The 19,646-nt window shown below is 42.9% G+C and overlaps 1 protein-coding gene across 1 annotated transcript in view; it reads right to left on the bottom strand.

Moving 5' to 3' along the window:
• The window catches only part of LOC149445818 (catenin alpha-2-like), a 680,096-nt gene that overhangs the window by 413,404 nt on the left and 247,046 nt on the right, over positions 1-19,646 (bottom strand). The window lies entirely within an intron of this gene.

The raw sequence follows: 19,646 nt of genomic DNA, 5'->3' as shown, positions 1-19,646 counted from the left end.
ACAAAGTTGAACTCATCTGAGCTATGCACCACCACTAAATGGTGACTCTACACTGTGAATATGTATATGAAACAACCCCATGAGAATGCCTAAAAATGGGAATATAAAAATGAAAAGGTACACTAAAACAACAGGGGATGGATGAAAAAAGGGAAGCATGAATTTACCTTTCAAGTAAGTTTTCACCCAAGATTCACAGAAATGTAACCCATATTTTTTACTGAATCCAAGTGGAAAAATATGGGAATCTTGGGTATTCAAATAGACCTCTTTTAAGCCTCATTCGCATAGGCGTACCTATCCATATATCCGTATCGTTGTTTGCATGGGATAAAAAGGTGTTCACATACATGTGAACAGCACAGCCACTGCTCCCAATTTGACAGCCACGAGGGTGCATGTCCATAAGAGCACACGGTCTGCATTCAGGGGCATTTCGGCCCCAAATCCAATTTCTGTCAAAAACCTGTAGACTTCATGAACCCTTAGGTGCACAGAACACCAGTGCAACGCATGCTGCCAAAGATGGTCCTTTGCACGGGCATATGGATAGGTACCCCTGTATGAATTAGTCCTAGAAGGCCCTTTATGTGGGTGTTTGGATGGGTACGCCCATAAGAATGAGGATTTGAATAACAGTCACTAAACATGGTTGCAAAGGTCCAGTTAGTTTGATTAGCAGGTAGCAGTATTTGTCAGAGTAAAAAATAGATATGTCAGGGAGCACTTTTGATTTGTGAGTTTCCAAGGCAACATGAGCAAAGTGACAAAGTTACAAAAAAGGCTCAAAAATAGTTGGTATACCGCTCAAAAAAAAGAAAAAGTCAAAATTATTTTATGACTACAGGGGAGCAGTCTAAAAAAATAATGCAGTGCATATGCTAAACACAGGCCAGTTACATGATGGGGAACCACACAGCCACCTCTCAAAACTTTCCCGACATCCCCTATGTCCTCTGTATCCTTTTCATCACTAAGTATGCATAGGTTAGTTTTCATGATAACTTCTTCATAGTAATGAATGAGCTGTGCTATTCTATGTCTATTTGCCATGATCATATATGACCTTGTAGGAGGGGTCAGTTCAAGTAAAATTGTATAACAGTAAAGTTTTCCTTTATATTTAGCCTTTAATGAATTTATTTTTTTCACTTCTCTTCTCCTATGCGGCATAAAACCATTGCTTCATGATATTATCACAGGTGCTCCCTCGGTCTGCAGTCTATTACAGTTGGGAGAAGGCAATGGTCTCCAAACTGCGGCCCGGACGCCAGATGTGGCCCTTTACTTGCTGGCCCTTGGGGCACTATTTCATCCACTGATACCAACAATGGAGCATAATTTCATCCACTGACACCAATCAAGTGGCGCACTTTCTCCCAATGACACCCAACGATGGGGCACAATTCCTCCCAATGACACAAAAGATGGGGCATTGTCTATTCCCACTGACAACACAACAAACACTCCTGCGCTAAGAAAGGACTCAGTAGACCCAATAGGAATGTTCTGGAATTTTCTGGAATATGTACTGCTTGCTGCCCTCAACAGACCGGGGTGGTCCAAATACACTGGATACAAATGGAGAAACAGAAAAAGGGCGCACCGACCTAGTGCATTATCGTTTAAAATAATTTATTGAACAAAATAGGTATCATACTCACAATGGACATAATAACACAGGCATGTCAAACTGAACAAGATGTATGATCCAAACAACATCTGAGTCCATATGATGGAACCCTGGATGACCAACTGGCTAACGCGTTTCGAGGACACAACCTCTACTCAAGAGTCATTTCCACCGGGCATGGACAGCTGTGAGTGGCAGTACGAATTAATATGTGCATGTAGCACTGTAGTCTGTGTGCTACAGTGCTGAACAGAGTGACAACATGGCAGTGGATTCACTGTAGGCCATTGCTCCAAGCAGAATAAAGGTGGATTCACTGGCAAGATCAACACTTTTTTAATTTAACCCTTTCTCTGCCAGAACCTTTTTTGCATTTTTTTTTTTTTTGCACACATATTTAAAAAATAATTTTAGGCCTAAAGATTACTAAAAAATAGACACCCTGTAAAATAAACTGCTGGTAGTTCTATTTTTTATGTCACACAATATTTTGTGGTAGGATTTATCAACAGCAAATTTTCAGTAAAAAATACACCAAAGCTAACTTTAGCAAAACACAATGTAGTACAGATTTTTTTATAAAATATAAAAGATGAAGTTGCACTGAGTAAATAGATACCCAAGATGCCACGATTGCCTAATGATGCCAAACTTTGGTACTCTAAATTCTCTATAGGCTACACTTTAAAAGCCCCTACAGGTTATAGTCACCCTTGAATTATTGCTTTTACTCTGGCATGTGTGGTGAGAAATAGCACGCATCTGGGGGTGAGGCAAACTCAAAATATTTTTGGGGAGGGAGGGGGCTTCTAAGCGTTTTGGTTAAACTCTATTTTTTTACACTTTTTTTTCACTAAAACTTTATTTTTATCAAATAGGGGACAAAAATCTTTTATGTGATATACATTTTTTGAGAAATTTTTAATGAGACATCAGGGGTCTAAAGGACCCCTGACATCTTACTTGCCTTCCATTGAAGCTAATGGAGCTCAGTTCGTGCTCAAGTGTCAAGTGTCCAGAAGTGTCAAAAGAATGCAGAAGTCACTTTATACACATCGCTTCCAGTTTCTTTGCAGCTAGAGAAGATCAGAAAATAGATGGCATCTTTACCCTCCACCCGGTGACACCCGCCATACGGGTCACAGGCCCGTGGGTAGGACAGCAAAGCCCAGGAAGCAGAAAGGGGGACACCATTTTAAGGGCTAGTGAAGGCAATTAGGTGGCTATATAGCAACCCAATCACTTTGTTTAGAGAACTAACAGTTGGCTTGTACCGTTAAACCCCTGCTGCCACCTACGTATGACATATGGTGGTAGCAGTCATGGAAAGCTGCCAAGAAAAGGCGATTAGCATCTTCAGAATGAGATTAGCAGTCTCAGTACTGGGCTGTTAAATGCAACAAAATTACAACCTTCAACTGATCATAGAACCTAGGTCCAGTTCACATATGTGCAGGACCATTTGTGCACGCACATCATGTATAGGGCAGTATATTCATATTCGTAAATGGGCTGCCTTACTCGTGAGAAAAAGCTTTCCAATTTTTTTGTGCACATTACTGAACTGCATGGTGCTGTGGGACCATGTGGTTTAGCGCGTGTGGGAAATGGGGAGAGAGCGGGGACATGGGTAGATGGGGTGAAGGGTTGCATTTTGCAGAGGAGGGGGGTGGTGGGAGGACAGTGGAGGAGAGAGCGGTCAGGAAAATGCACCTTTGCTTGTGTAGAGAAAAATCCCTGCACCAGCCCTGTCCATATCCCTTTACTTGACTTGATGGCGCCAAGGGACAGTCCATCATCTTAGCATGAGAGAGTCATCTGCCAGAGAAGCGGAGGCTTGGGTTAGTAAAAGTGTTTCTCCTCCCCCTAGGCAAAACATTCCTGGAGTTGGGCTTTAAACTCTAGCTTTTTAAACCTTTTTGTAGAACCACAACTTGCTGCAAGAAAAGGCCGGTAGCGCAAGATGGTAAACTGTAAGCTGCTTAAAAGGTGGATATCCATTGGTGCTGACCTGATTGGAAGCCGGGTCTAAGTGAAACCAGGGAGCTGTCCCAGTTTGCTGTGAGGGTCCCACTGAGAGGTCTGGAGTCCATTCCCAAGGCATACTAAGTGCCTGAGAAGCGCCTCATCCTTACCAGTTCCTAGATGACCACTAGTGCCCCTCTGAGTGTCATATACAGTGGGGCAAAAAAGTATTTAGTCAGCCACCAATTGTGCAAGTTCTCCCACTTAAAAAGATGAGAGAGGCCTGTAATTGTCATCATAGGTAGACCTCAACTATGAGAGACAAAATGAGAAAACAAATCCAGACAATCACATTGGCTGATTTGGAAAGAATTGAGTATTTGGTCAATATCAAAAGTTCATCTCAATACTTTGTTATATATCCTTTGTTGGCAATGACAGAGGTCAAACGTTTCCTGTAAGTCTTCACAAGGTTGGCAACCACTGTTGCTGGTATGTTGGTCCATTCCTCCATGCAGATCTCCTCTACAGCAGTGATGTTTTGGGACTGTCGCTGGGCAACACGGACTTTCAACTCCCTCCAAAGGTTTTCTATGCGGTTGAGATCTGGAGACTGGCTAGGCCACTCCAGGACCTTGAAATGCTTCTTACGAAGCCACTCCTTCGTTGCGGTATGTTTGGGATCATTGTCATGTTGGAAGACCCAGCCACGTTTCATCTTCAATGCCCTTACTGATGGAAGGAGGTTTGCACTCAAAATCTCACGATACATGGCCCCATTCATTCTGTCCTGTACATGGATCAGTTGTCCTGGTCCCTTTGCAGAGAAACAGCCCCAAAGCATGATGTTGCCATCCTCATGCTTCACAGTAGGTATGGTGTTCTTTGGATGCAACTCAGCATTCTCTCTCCTCCAAACACGACGAGTTGTGTTTCTACCAAACAGTTCTATTTTGGTTTCATCTGACCATATGACATTCTCCCAATCCTCTTCTGGATCATCCAAATGCTCTCCAGCAAACTTCAAACGGGCCCGGACATGTACTGGCTTAAGCAGGGGGACACGTCTGGCACTGCAGGATCTGAGTCCCTGGCGACGTAGTTTTACTGATGGTAGCCTTTGTTACGTTGGTCCCAGCTTTCTGCAGGTCATTCACTAGGTCCCCCCGTGTGGTCCTGGGATTTTTGCTCACCGTTCTTGTGATCATTTCCACCCCACGGGGTGAGATCTTGCGTGGAGCCCCAGATCGAGGGAGATTATCAGTGGTCTTGTATGTCTTCCATTTTCTAATTATTGCTCCCACAGTTGATTTGTTCACACCAAGCTGCTTGCCTATTGCAGATTCAGTCTTCCCAGCCTGGTGCAGGTCTACAATTTTGTTTCTGGTGTCCTTCACAGCTCTTTGGTCTTCACCATAGTGGAGTTTGGAGTGTGACTGTTTGAGGTTGTGGACAGGTGTCTTTTATACTGATAACAAGTTCAAACAGGTGCCATTGATACAGGTAAAGAGTGCAGGACAGAGGAGCCTCTTAAAGAAGAAGGTACAGGTCTGTGAGAGCCAGAAATCTTGCTTGTGTGTAGGTGACCAAATACTTATTTTCCACCATAATTTGCAAATAAATTCTTTCCAAATCAGCCAATGTGATTGTCTGGATTTGTTTTCTCATTTTGTCTCTCATAGTTGAGGTCTACCTATGATGCCAATTACAGGCCTCTCTCATCTTTTTAAGTGGGAGAACTTGCACAATTGGTGGCTGACTAAATACTTTTTTGCCCCACTGTACATGCGCAATTAAATTGTGCATCTGGTGAGTGCAAGCACACCTCTTTTCTTATCCACAGATGTCACGAGCACCTTATTAATGCAACTCCAGTGAGAAGCAACCATTGTCCGCAGACACTGGATGTTTTAGGCACTTATAAGAAAAAGTTGTCTCTTTTTGGACTGCTATACGTTTATAATATGCGTTTGCTTTACTGTTATTAGTCTAATTTAAGACAACACACTATTGCCACTTTATTGCACTCATCCTCAGCCCTCTGATTTGTTTATTATCACCTGTCACTTTGCATTTTATATTTATGTGAGATATATTGATATTCATGAGTGTTTTAGCACTGCATCTTTGATCTATATGTTTGTAAGGATTTAGAGGGTTTACCTTATGCAAGCTGCTTGTATCTTTATTTTAAGAAGCGCTCGCTTGAATGTTTATTTTTAACCTACCAGCATGTCTTTGGTGTGTGGGGAGTATCTAGATGAAACCCATGCAAGCACAAGGAGAACATGCCAAGTCCATACAGGTAGCTTCCTGGCTGTAATTTGAAATGAGGACCCTAATGCTAGAAGGTTGGAGCACCAACTACTAAGCCACCATGCTGCTTTCATCTTATGACTGATGTAAAGTATATAGTTATGTGTTGCTTTATTTAGTCCTCCCCATAAAACTGTTTACCTCTACATTGGTTGCTAACAGCACTTTGTTCTCAACATTGAACGTTCTGTGAACATCATCTACCGCCCTCCTGAATTACGCTCAGTTCAATGAGAGGCCACAGTTTAGCTTTGGCTTGGAGGAAGCGGCGTCAGATACCAGCGGGGCTGTAAGCACATCTTCTCTCAGCTTGGAAAAGTTTTCACAAACATCACACTGGCCATGAGAAGGGAAAGCGGAGCTTTTAACTCGGCTAAAGCAGAATTGATTCATCCATGGTTTGCTGATGAGCTGCTCTGCGAGCAATATGAAGTAATCCTTCGAACACAGAGACTTGCTGAGCCAACAGCAGCACACACCATAGAAAATCTGCTGACCTCAATACGTCCAGAAGTGCGCTGTGGTGGATACAAATGGAAGAGATTTTGCTGGATCATAACAGCGATGAACCCAAATGTATTTACCATTGCAAATAGACTTGGGTTAAGTGGTTTAAAGGGACAGTATACTTAAAGTGTTATGTAACCTTAGTATCTCATGCAACTCAAAAATGATTGTTTTATTATACAAACAAAACAACTGTTACTGCTCCAGGTTGGTTTATGCTTGCCCATGGCTCAAAACTGGTGAAAGTCCAGCTCACCACTGGAATAACATGTTGACCACATGAGTGTATAAACTTTTTCATTGCTGTGATAGTTTGACTGACAATTACTTATTCAGGCAACACTAAATGAATGTTATATAATTATTTGAGACGGATCGTGCTTTCTTTAGGTGGTACAGTATTTAATAACCACTATTTTTTTTACCCTATAAAGGAAAAAGACCAACAATTTGGATTGCTTACATTAAAGTGGTTGTAAAGGCTGCATGAAGGAAAAAAAAACCTTCTGTGTGCAGCAGTGCCCCCCAGCCCCCTCAATACTTACCTGAGCCCCACTGCAATCCAGCGATGTGCATGACAGCCTCGGCTGTCTCAGGCCTCTGCCTCCTCATTGGCTGACACAGCAATCACAGCCATTCAGCCAATGAGGAGAGAGGGGGTGGGGCCAAGCCACAGCTCTGTGTGTGAATGGACACACGGAGCAGTGGGTGCCCCCATAGCAAGCTGCTTGCTGTGGGGGCACCCAACAGGAGGGAGGGGCCAACAGAGCCTGCAGGGGACCTGAGAAGAGGAGGATCTAGGCTTCTCTGTGCAAAACCACTAAACAGAGCAGGTAAGTATAACATGTTTGTTATTTAACCGCCTTCCGCCTGCCATATAGTACAATGACAGGCGCAAGGCGGTTCTCTCGTTCTGGGAGGACGTCATATGATGTCCTCCCATTCTAACTGCGCATGCGCAGCTCCGGGAGCGCGGCGATCGGCGGTGCGCCGTGTACCTTGGACACAGCGGATCACCGATCACCGGAAAGAGCCGAAGATGTCGGCTCGGTCATGTGATCAGCTGTATCCAATCACAGCTGATCACATGTAAACAGGGAAATGCTGGTTATCAGCATTTCTCTCCTCACGAGCTGTCACGCTGACAGAGGAGAGGAGAGCCGGTAATTGGCATTCCTAGGAGGGGACATGTACAGAGATCATCAGAGCACTGATGATCACTGTGCCCTGATGATCTGTGTAGTCCCAGCAGTGCCACCTGTCAGTATCCATCAGTGCCAGCTGTCAGTGCTCATCCATGCCACCTGCCAGTGCCCATCAGTGCCACAATTCAGTGCCTACCAGTGCACATCAATGCCACATATCAGTGCCCATCTGAGCTGCCTTTCAGTGTCACCCATCAGTGCCAGTCAGTGCCACCTATCAATGCCAGTCAGTGCCACATATCAGTGCTGCCAATCAGTGCCACCTATCAGTGCCGCCAATCAGTGCCACCTATCAGTGTGCATCAGTGCCGCCTAACAGTGTCAGTCAGTGCTGCCTATCAGTGCCATATATGAGTGCTGTCTTTCAGTGCCCATCAGTGATGCCTGTCAATGCCCATCAGTGCCACCTACCGGTGCCTCATCAGTGCCCATCAGTGCCACCTATCAGTGTCCATCGGTGCAGCCTATCGGTGCCCATCACTGCAGCCTCATTAGTGCACATCAGTGAAGGGGAAAAATCACTTATTTACAAAATTTTATAACAAAAACTAAGAAAAAACTTTTTTTTTTCAATATTTTCAGTGGTTTTTGGTTTGTTTAAGACAAAATAAAAAACCCAGAGGTGATTAAATACCACCAAAAGAAAGCTCTGTAACAAAAAAATGATAGAAATTTCATATGGGTAAAGTGTTGCATGACTGCGCGATTGTCATTCAAAGTGTGACAGCACAGAAAGCTGGAAATTGGCCTGGACAGGAAGGGGGTAGAAGTGCCCTGTAGGCAAGTGGTTAAAAAAAATAAATAAATAAACCTTTAGTATTGCTTTAGTATTGGAATACCTGATCACAGGGGCCAGAAGTTGGGTGACTCCATGCAACACAGATGTACAGCAGTTCTCAGAAACAGTGCGACTACAACCAAATATTCATTAAGTGATTCAAAGGAAAGCAAAATCTTCAAACATTTTTCAGTTTATATAGTGAATGTTTGAGTTTGTAAAGAAGAATACAAACACTGCAATTTTTTTGAACAGTCTAATATTCACTTTTCTACAATTTTTTTAGAGGAACAACACAAATTTGATCTATTTTTCTTCATGTTTTGATTTGGAATAGAATGTGTCGTGTTCCCAATGCATTTGTGTGGATGGAAATAAAAGCTATTAGAAGGATTTTGAGCTTTATTCACTTTTCTCAACACACTGCTATTATTTTGAACACAAATGTATTACAGGGGATGAACCGAGACCTTTCAGCAATGCACAGATATACAGTTTGTGAAAAAAAGCTCAGGTTTTTTTTTTTTTTATAACAGTCCACAGGCAGTCTATGGGGGAGGGAGGACACACCTGGCCAGCCGGGCTCAGCATCCTCTGAGGTCGAGGGGAAGGGTTCCCACTCTGATCACAGCTTCTACTACAGCGGTTCTCTCCCAAGCATACAGGCTGCATGGGGTGGGGTCAGTGGAGCTCCCGGACCTGGCCCTACCCCCTCCCTGCTGGCTGGGGTATACAGCGATTTCTCCAATGTACCCTTGTACCCTGTGCGCTCTGCAGTGCAATCATCGGGGCCCCAATTTGCAGGCAGCGCGGGCTTAAGGGGCAGCTGCTTTGGGCCCCACAACAAAGACTGGGCCCAGGGCAGTTGCCCTGTTTGCCCCGCATTAAATACAGCCCTGATTGAGGCGCCCTCCTACCCTGGGCCCCATAGCAGCCACATGGGCTGCTATGGCTATTGTTGCACCAACACTATTTTATGAAAATGATAGGTCTGGTTTAAAAAACGTTATATCGCACTTTTTCCTGACATAACCAACACCTTTTACATGATCAAACTGTATTGTTTGTCCCCATATAAATAGTTTATTCCTATATGCAGAAGGACATTGTGTCTTCAGGCTCTGCCATCTGCCTTTATAGCACTTGTCTACTGCTAGTAAAAGAAGATTTAATTCATACTAGTGTGCAGGTATAATCTTTTCTGTTCCCGGGACACCCCCTCCTGTTCCTCTTTTACTCTGGGGAACACTTTTGCCATTAGCAATAAAACAACTTTTACCTGTTTATTAGGCATCTGAAATATCTCTGAGTGGGACACAGACAGCAATTAAAATGGAATATCTGCATTTTACTTCTCTTTCAAAAACAAAGAAAAGGAAAATGTTTTTTTTCCTGGAGTTCCACTTTAATCAATGTTCTTCAATGGGTGTGTAGAGATTTCCAATAAGGAGCCCGTGTTCTCGGCTGGATTGAGTTTTACTGTGTACGTTGGATGTTTTTTGGTCAATAGACTAGAAAGCTGGCATCACTAAGAAGGAAGAGGAAAATCCTGTGTGCATGCATTAGATGACATCCCGCCTTAGGGTCAGTTCACCTTTACTAAAAAACTGCCTATGCAGGTAAGGGGCACGTGTAGATAAAGAAAAACTTTGAGAAAAGTTGACAAATGCTCTTGCTATAGGTGTAGGTCATTTACATACCTTCCAAAGCTTGGCTAGAAAACTCCCAGAGATAGCATCATCCACCAGATGGATGGCGCTTTCAAAGCAGAAGTTCAAAAATTGTAATATTACCAGCACACCATATTCAAAAATGCAAAAAGGGACAGTTATCCCTCACCCACAAAAAAACAATATTTCTAGGCCCATGAGGACCTCTTCTTCAGGCTTTAGAGAGGAAGAGGTCTATCACTACTGTCTGAGGAATAGGACCTCAGTGGCCTTGAAACATTCTCCTTGTGGGTGATGAATACATTTTCCAATATGGTGTGCTGATTCAATTTTTTGGCCCAGAATATGGCCCAGGAAACAGCATCAGGAGGACTGATGGGGACAAGGTGTGGGACTGTCCTAGAAATTCAGGGACAGCTAAAGAACAATAGCAATCAAGCAGTAAAAATCCAGATTATTTATGACCCCAAGAAAACTTGGCTAGAAAATGTCTACTATATTCACAGAAGAGCCTACAGATGTCCAAATATTCCCCAATCAGATAAGAAACTATGGAATGCCGTTTGATGGCTATTAGCACTATTAGGATGTTGGTACTTCTGTGCCTAGCAAATGTGAGTTTCATGTTAGAAAAGTACAGCAAATGTTTTCACAAAATACTAACTGCATGACCCCTCACCAACATCATGGGGTTAACTTACTAAACGCAAAAAGACTGAACTTTGCAAAGTGCAGTTGCACTCCGCAAGAGCAGTTGCTTCAGAGCTTAGTAAATAAGCAGAAACTCTGCTGACTTCCATCATCCAATCATGTGCAAGCACAAATGCTGTTTTTTTAATGTTCATAGCACGTGATTGGGTATTATTTGCAAAGTGAAGCTTTACCTCATTTACTAAACTCTGGACCAACTGCACTTTACAAAGTGACAGTCTATTTGCCTTTAGTAAATCATCCCCCAATTGTTGGTGTTGAGAGCACGATTGACCTGTCTGTGTGGAAAACTCAGAGAAATGAAACCATTAAGGAAGTAGGCATATTTTATTTTTATTTTTTGGAAGGCTGATCCAGGCAGGTATAACTACAGCTTGTATTGTATCATGTCAGAAAAGGACAACAATAAATTAAAAATCAAAAACTGATATTTTTACTCAAGCAGCTTGCAAAAGACTCCTACTTTTGTGACCTATGGCCATGTACCACAAGCACTAGGGTTTTCAGGATGTGTGGAAAATCAATATAACAAACATACATGGAATATTCACCTACAGTTGCAAGAAAAAGTATGTGAACCCCTTGGGATTACGTGGAGTTTTGCATGAATTGGGCATAAAATGTGCTCTGAACGTCATCTAAGTCACAACAATAGAAGAACACAGTCTTCTGAACATAATACTACACAAACATTAGATGTTGCCATGGTTTAATTGCACATAACATGTAAACATTCACAGTGCAGGGAGGAAAAAGTATGTGAGACCCTAGCTTAATGACTTCTCCCAGAGCTAATTGGAGCCAGGAGTGAGCCAACCTTGACTCCAATCAGTGTGATGATATTGGATGTGTTGCTGACAGCTGTCCTGCCCTTAAAAAACACACATCTGTTTTGGGTTTACTGGTTTCAAGAAGCACTGTCTGATGTGAACCATGCCTCGCAGAAAAGAGCTCTTAGAAGACCTACGATCAAGAATTGTTAACTTGCATGAAGCTGGAAAGGGTTACATAAGTATCTCCAAAAGCCCTGATGTTCATGTGTCCACGGTAAGACAGACTATCTACAAATGGAGAAAGTTTAGCACTGTTACTACTCTCCCTAGGCGTGGTCGTCCTGTAAAAATGACTGCAAGAGCACAGCGCAGAATGCTGCATGAGGTAAAGAAGAATCCCAGAGTGTCAGCTAAAGACCTACAGAAATCTCTGGCACATGCTAACATTTTTGTTGACACCTCTACAATAAGGAAAACATTAAACAAGAATGGAGTACATGGGAGGACACCACGGAGGAAGCCATTGCTGTCCAAAAAGAATATTGCAGCACGTTTGAAGTTTGCAAAAGAGCACCTGGATGTTCCACAGCACTAATGGCAAAATATACTGTGGACAGATGAAACCAAGATTGAGTTGTTTGGGAAGAACACACAACACTATGTGTGGAGAAAAAAAGGCACAGCACACCAACATCAAAACCTCATCCCCACTTTAAAACATGGTGGAGGGAGCATCATGGTTTGGGGCTGCTTTGCTGCCTCAGGGCCTGGACGGATTGTTGTCATCGATGGGAAAATGAATTCCAGAGTTTATCAAGACATTTTGCAGGAAAACGTACGACCGTCTGTCCGCCAACTGAAGCTCCACAGAGGATGGGTGATGCAACAGGACAATGACCCAAAGCATACAAGTAATTCAACAAAACAATGGCTGCAACAGCACAGAATACGCCTTCTGGAGTGGCCCAGTCAGAGTCCTGACCTCAACCCGATTGAAATGCTGTGGCATGACCTTGAGAGAGCGATTCACACCAGACATCCCAAGAATATTGCTACACTGAAACAGTTTTGTGAAGAGGAGTGGTCCAAAATTACTCCAGATCGTTGTGCAGGTCTGATCTGCAACTACAGGAAACGTTTGGTTGAGGTTATTGCTGCCAAAGAAGGGTCAACCAGTTATTAAGTCCAAAGGTTCACATACTTTTTCCTCCCTGCACTGTGAATGTTTACATGTTATGTGCAATTAAACCATGGCAACTTCTAATGTTTGTGTAGTATTATGTTCAGCAGACTGTGTTCTTCTATTGTTGTGACTTAGATGACGTTCAGAGCACATTTTATGCCCAATTCATGCAAAACTCCACGTAATCCCAAGGGGTTCACATACTTTTTCTTGCAACTGTATATGGTTGCAGCCTTCATCCAAAGCTGCAACTGTCCCCTGCTGGCTCCAAGACTGAGAACTGAGCATTCACATGACTGCTGATCACTCAGTTCTCGGTCTTCAGTGAACAGAGAGCCAGTGGCTGTCAGGAATCTAGGCCTCTCTAGTGTTCATGGAGCGTTGGGCTGAGGAGGGGGAGGGAGCGGCTGGCTCCAACTATTAGCGGTGTGTTGAGCGGCTGAGCCAGCTGCCGGTCCAGGCATTTCGGTGGAAAGTTGGGATCCTTGAACAACCTAGACTGGCTCTGTGACGTCAGCCGACAGCAGGCTTTAGCCAGCTGTTAGCTGAGTCTGGGTCACAGGAGCGCAGGAATAAGGGCATGTCTGTGACCCCACAGAGAAGTAACCCTCTCCAACTTCCCCCTAAATATGTCCAAGCTTGCTATGACTAATAGGTGGCAATCATACAAGTGAAGAAGATCCCAAAAGTTCAGATAACAGATTTGGATCAAATTTCATAATTTTGGATAACCCAAGCCAAATGCAGGGTTTTTTGTCTGGATTCCAAATTTGGTCCCAATTTGTCCTATCCAAGAAGGAGGCAACACCTAGCCAACTATAAGCCCGCTTACAATTCAATTTGAAAATTCTGAATTTCAGAGTTTTATGAATTTTTGTTGAGTTTTGCCAATCCACAAGTGATCAAACTTTTCAGAAATTCACTAATTTCTACTTACAAATGGCTAAATATACAAAGGAATAGGACCAAATGGATATAAACTGGTATTGCAACCAATACTTTTAGTTTTGGATAGAGCAAAGGAGAATCAGAAGTGGTCCAAATTTGGCGCAATACAAATGTTCACCCCCTATGGACCAGACCAAACTTCACATATCAGCTAAATGCCAGTTGATGTGCCTACAATGCTCATTACATATGAAGCCACAAAGATACATGCCCTACTTTATGAGCCAAACAGGGAATTTTGTATTTTCTTATTGTAATTATTTGAGTTCATAATTTAAAAGAGAGAAAGTAAGAAATGCATACAAAATGGGCTGTCAACACACCGCAACACAGATAAATTAATGTGCATTGCTATGTGCTGCATAGGGGTGGAGGCCTCGAGGAACAACAAGGCCCTTGTTCATTCCTTGCACCATGTCAGTTGTTTGACTTTTCATCACCATGACCAAAGAGACAGCAACCTAATTAAGAAAATTGTATTTTGTAGTACAGCTAATTAATTGTCACAGAGATTATAACACTAGTGCATGCCTAATTGTTCAGTATAAGGGAATTGTTTTCTACAATGCTGATCTCTGCTATTGTGCTTTTTAAAGCTGAACTGTAGCCATCGAGAACATACTCTAAAAATGTCTGCCCCATGATATTTTCTTTACCTTATACTGGCTCCTGCCAAGCTGTCCAGCTGCAGGGTGGTAATACAGGCACTGGTTTTGGGGGACATGCTCCAGGGGCTGCACTGTCATAACTCACAGGGGTTTCTGCTCAACATGGTCACAGACATTCCCCTGTTATGTTGGAAATCACTTTGCAGTTTCCATTTTAAGGACAAGGCCAAGGCATAAGCAGAAGAGGCAACCTTCTTTTTTAGTTCACCTTTACCAAAAAACTGCCTATGCAGCTTTAACCAAAGTAAAAAAAAAATCCCCTGCTATAGGTTTAGGTTACTTACATATCAAAAAACAACAAACAATAATTCCCAGGTCCTTTACTAGCCATTAAAACAAAGAGTTCAGTTTGCACACATATATGCAAATAAGCTGTAGACGCCACATCACGGCACCCCAGTGTACTACAGTCCTAACTATCAATTTTGAGAGTCCCCAAAGTTGGAGCACATATATAATAATAGATAGATTGAGGGCAGGTATGCTTGGAGGGTGTCCACCCCTCCTTAAAAAGGTATAGGGATGCACTGGACACCAAGCACTACAACAATGGCAGCAAAGGTATCCAGTGCATCCCCTCACCAATTCTCAAACAGTACAAGCAAATGGCAATGACCCAAACCTATAACTAGCCTTTGCAGCAAGGAGCACATGGAAGGATGAAGCCCCTCCATGTGCTCCTTCCTGCAAAGACCAGTTCTAGGTTGGGGTGGTTGCCATTTGTTTGTACTGTTAGGCTATTTACATAACTGATGAAGCCTGGCTGAGAAACTTCCAGAGATGGCATCATCCCATCCAGGGGCGGACTGACAACTCATGGGGCCCCCGGGCAATAGGGGATCTTGGGGCCCCTGTGCCCTTGCCCACACTCAAAAAAAAGCCTATAAAAAAAGGTACCCGGGGCATTTCATGGGGCCCCCTACTGACCCCAGGCCCTCAGGCAGTGCCGCCCCTGATCCCATCCTGCATTATTGCTAGGACATCGATAAGACACTACCAACCGATTCAAACCCCATTTTATGCGGTCTCTCTCCCCTTTCACAGTAGCTCTGAGGTCAGCAATGTGGAGATGGAGGATATAGTGGACTACATATGTGTGGAGCTTTGAGAACCCCCTCCTGTGACGATGGAGGTGAGTGATAATGGCTGGGAGTGTCATAGCCAGGGGTGGACTGACTATTTGGAAACTCGGGCACTGCCCGAGGGCCTGGGGTCAGTAGGGGGCCGCATGAGATGCCCCTGGTACCTTTTTCATAGACTTTTTTGAGTTTGGGCGAGGACACAGGGGCCTCATGATCCCCTATTGCCCGGGGGCCCCATGAGTTGTAAGTCCGCCCCTGGTCTTAGCAAGTAATGTCCTAATGTAAGCGCAGTCATAAAGAAGCAGAATGTGTCTGAAACGCGTAGACTAGTGTTGCTTTGTGACGTCTTTGGTCACAACATGTATTTTGAATGATTGTATTGTACAAAGATGGATCTTTAATGTTTGTAATAAAGCATTATTAGTTATTTTATATGTACTTGGGAAAACATTTTTTATTAATAATACTGTATGTACTTTGGGGTTATTGCGTATAGCACCCAACCAGACATCTCTCTTTTTGACTTTGGTTGTCAAGAGCAGTTTAGGCAGTGCTGTGATGAACAAGAGCTAAAAATTTTTTTAAAAAAACAGACACAAGTACAGTGGATATAAAAAAATCTACACACCCCTGTTAAATTGTCGGGTTTCTGTGATGTAAAACAATGAGACAAAGATAAGTAATTTCAGAACATTTTCCACCTTTCATGTAACCTACAAACTGCACAACGCAATTGAAAAACAAACTGAAATCATTTAGATGGAGGGAAGTAAAAATAAAATAATAAAATAATATACAGTTGTGTCCAAAATTATTCAACCCCCACTGAAATTGAGTGTTTTGGCCAGTTTGACATTGCTTTTGATCATTCAGTCATCTTGCTTACATTTACATTAAAGAGGCACTTGTAGGTCAGACAAATATAACATAACAGTTATAATGAAATAACCACAAATGTCTTTTCTGTGCTCACAGCATTATCAGTTTTATTCAACCCCCAAGTGACATTCAATCTTAGTACTTAGTACAGCATCCTTTTACAGTTATAACAGCTTTTAAACGTGAAGCATAGCTTGACACAAGTGTCTTGCAGCGATCTACGGGTATCTTCGCCCATTCTTCATGGGCAAAGGCCTCCAGTTCAGTCACATTCTTAGGCTTGCGCACTGCAACTGCTTTCTTTAAGTCCCACCAGAGGTTCTCAATCGGATTTAAGTCTGGTGACTGCGATGGCCACTCCAAAATGTTCCAGCCTTTCCTCTGCAACCATGCTCTAGTGGACTTGGAGGTATGCTTGGGATCATTGTCCTGTTGAAAGGTCCAACGTCTCCCAAGCCTCAGGTGTGTGACGGACTGCATCACGTTTCCATCCAATATCTCCTGGTACTGAAGAGAATTCATGGTACCTTGCACACGCTGAAGCTTCCCTGTACCTGCAGAAGCAAAACAGCCCCAAAGCATGATTGACCCTCCACCATGCTTCACAGTAGGCAAGGTGTTCTTTTCATCATAGGCCTTGTTCTTCCTCCTCCAAACATAGCGTTGATCCATGGGCCCAAACAGTTCTAATTTTGTTTCATCAGTCCACAGAACACTATCCCACAACTTTTGTGGTTTGTCCACATGGCTTTTGGCATACTGCAGTCGACTCTTCTTATTCTTTGGAGACAGCAAGGGGGTACGCCTGGGAGTTCTGGCACGGAGGCCTTCATTACGCAGTGTGCGTCTTATTGTCTGGGCTGAAACTTCTGTACCCACATCTGACAAATCTTTTCTCAGTTCCTCAGCAGTCACACGGGGACTTCTCTCCACTCTACGCTTCAGGTAGCGCACAGCAGTCGAAGTCAGCATCTTCTTTCTGCCACGACCAGGTAGCGTTTCAACAGTGCCCTTTGCCTTGAATTTGCGAATGATGCTTCCTAAGGTGTCTCTTGGTATGTTTAACATCTTTGCAATCTTCTTATAGCCATTGCCCTTCCTGTGAAGAGAAATCACCTCTTCTCTTGTCTTCCTGGACCATTCTCTTGCCTTCACCATGTTTGTAACCACACCAGTAAATGTCTAGAAGGAGCTGAGTATCACAGTCATTTTAAAGCTGCCTAATTGGTGCTTATTATGCTTGATTGCTGCTCGGTGACATCCACAGGTGTTTTCAATACCTGATGGAAAGCACCTGTATGAACCTCTGTTCTTCAGAGTGGTAGTCTTTAAGGGGTTGAATAATTGTGGCAATGAAGAAACCACATAAGAACCATTTACTACTGTATTACATAAACAATTGATGTCATTTTAGTTGCATTTGGGTAGTTACAACGTCCTTGTAGGATTTGATTCTGAATACAATTCCAAATGTACACTATAGTCCCTAAACCCCTTTACAGCATTGGGGGTTGAATAATTTTGGACACAACTGTAGCTGCATAAGTGTGCACACCCTTAACCATTTGCCCTCCAGAGGATTTACCCCCCTTCCAGGCCATTTTTTTGCGTTACGGCACTGTGTTACTTTAACTGACAATTGTGCGGTCATGCAACGCTGCACCCAAATGAAATTTACATCCTTTTTTTCCCCACAAATAGAGATTTCTTTTGGTGGTATTTGATCACCTGTGCGGTTTTTATTTTTTGTGCTATAAACAAAAAATAGACCGACACTTCTGAGAAAAAAAAAACAAAATTTTTGACTTTTTGCTATTAATCATGTCCAATAAAGAAAATTAAAAAAACAAATTTCATCATAAATTCAGGCCAAAATGTATTCTGCTCCAGGTCTTTGCTAAAAAAAAAATCCCACATCACATCACAGAAACCTGACATTTTAATAGTGGTGTGTAGACTTTTTATATCCACTGTAAGTTGTTTCTCTTGCCTATAGCAACCAATCAGGTTGTTTAAAGCCAAGTAATATTTTGTTCAACTAATAGCCCTGCAGAGGTGAAAATGCAGCTTTCACAGCAAAATAAATTACTTTGGTCATCCCACCCTGATCCAAAATGATGTCTAGGCTGATTCAATTCATTTCCTAAGAGTATAACACATCAAGGACCCGCCCCTGAGGAAGCAACATCAGGCCATTCTGGACTAACAGCAGAAAGCTTTAGAGAGGTGCCATGCCATTATGTGGTTAACTGTCTGCAGCATTCAGGATCCACCCTCTGTTCAAGAAAAAAAAAGAGAACCTGTGGCATCATGTGACTAGACCAAAGATCCATGGAAGATGAATATAGGAGGGTTGGGTTCTGGAAAAGATTGGTGGGAGCAGGACTTGGCCTTTAGTTGTGTTGCAGTGCTGGGTAATGACAACTAGATACCTGCTTTTATGAGGCCTTGGGACTCTTTCACACAAGTGGTAAGGGTCAATAAAAATAGGTGGCTGATCTGCCATTTTTAATGCCATGCGCCCTGACCACCCACCTAAAACCTAACACGGCAGCCAGAGGAGTTGACATACATACCATGGCCACAAAATAAATTTAATTCAGTATGTCAAGTTTGACAGGTGGCACCACCTGTCAAGCTAGCCCACTTAAGTCAATGGGATCCCACTGCAACCATGAGCCAAATGCTTGTTGGTATCCAATGCAAAATAATGCCCATTTGGCTAAAAAAAAAGCCAAAAAAACCCCCAAAACTTTATTTCCTCTTGATCGCCTGCAAACCATCTCTGAAAAGTGTTTGCATGCTATCAGTGATGCCCACAATGATGCAAGAAGTGGGCATCCAAAATGCAATGATGCAAGAAATGGGCAGCCAAGAATGCAAAAGACAGATGCAAGTATAGACCTAGTGCAACCCTTTACATGCTCATATCAAAGAAGGAGTGTGCAAATGATGACAGAACAATTGAATATGAAAAGGCAAACATCATACAACAGTCAACCAACATTGTTACTTGGAAATTCTGAAAAGGGCACGGGAATCTGTTCTGAGTAAAGGACCAGAACTGTGGCCTGATCAGTGGATTCCCCACCACGACAATGCTCCTGCACACAGTGTGTTAAGTAATCTCAAGTTCCTGACTCAGAAATCTATTCTGAAACTTGACCAACCATCTTATTCCCCTGACTTCGCACCCTGCAACTTTTGGCGGCTTCTAAAATAAAAGGATGCCTTGAAAGGACACAGATTTGATGACATTCCAGACATCAGCATTCTGTGACAAAGATATTGTGTAGCATTCCAGAAAACGAATTCCAGGAATATATCC

This window comes from Staurois parvus, unplaced genomic scaffold (genome assembly GCF_062004578.1).
Source record: "Staurois parvus isolate SC_StPar_1 unplaced genomic scaffold, SC_StPar_1.0 ptg000708l, whole genome shotgun sequence".
Taxonomy (NCBI): Eukaryota; Metazoa; Chordata; class Amphibia; order Anura; family Ranidae; genus Staurois; species Staurois parvus.
Note: the sequence above shows the minus strand (reverse complement) of the source record. Positions and strands in the feature narration are given on the sequence as shown.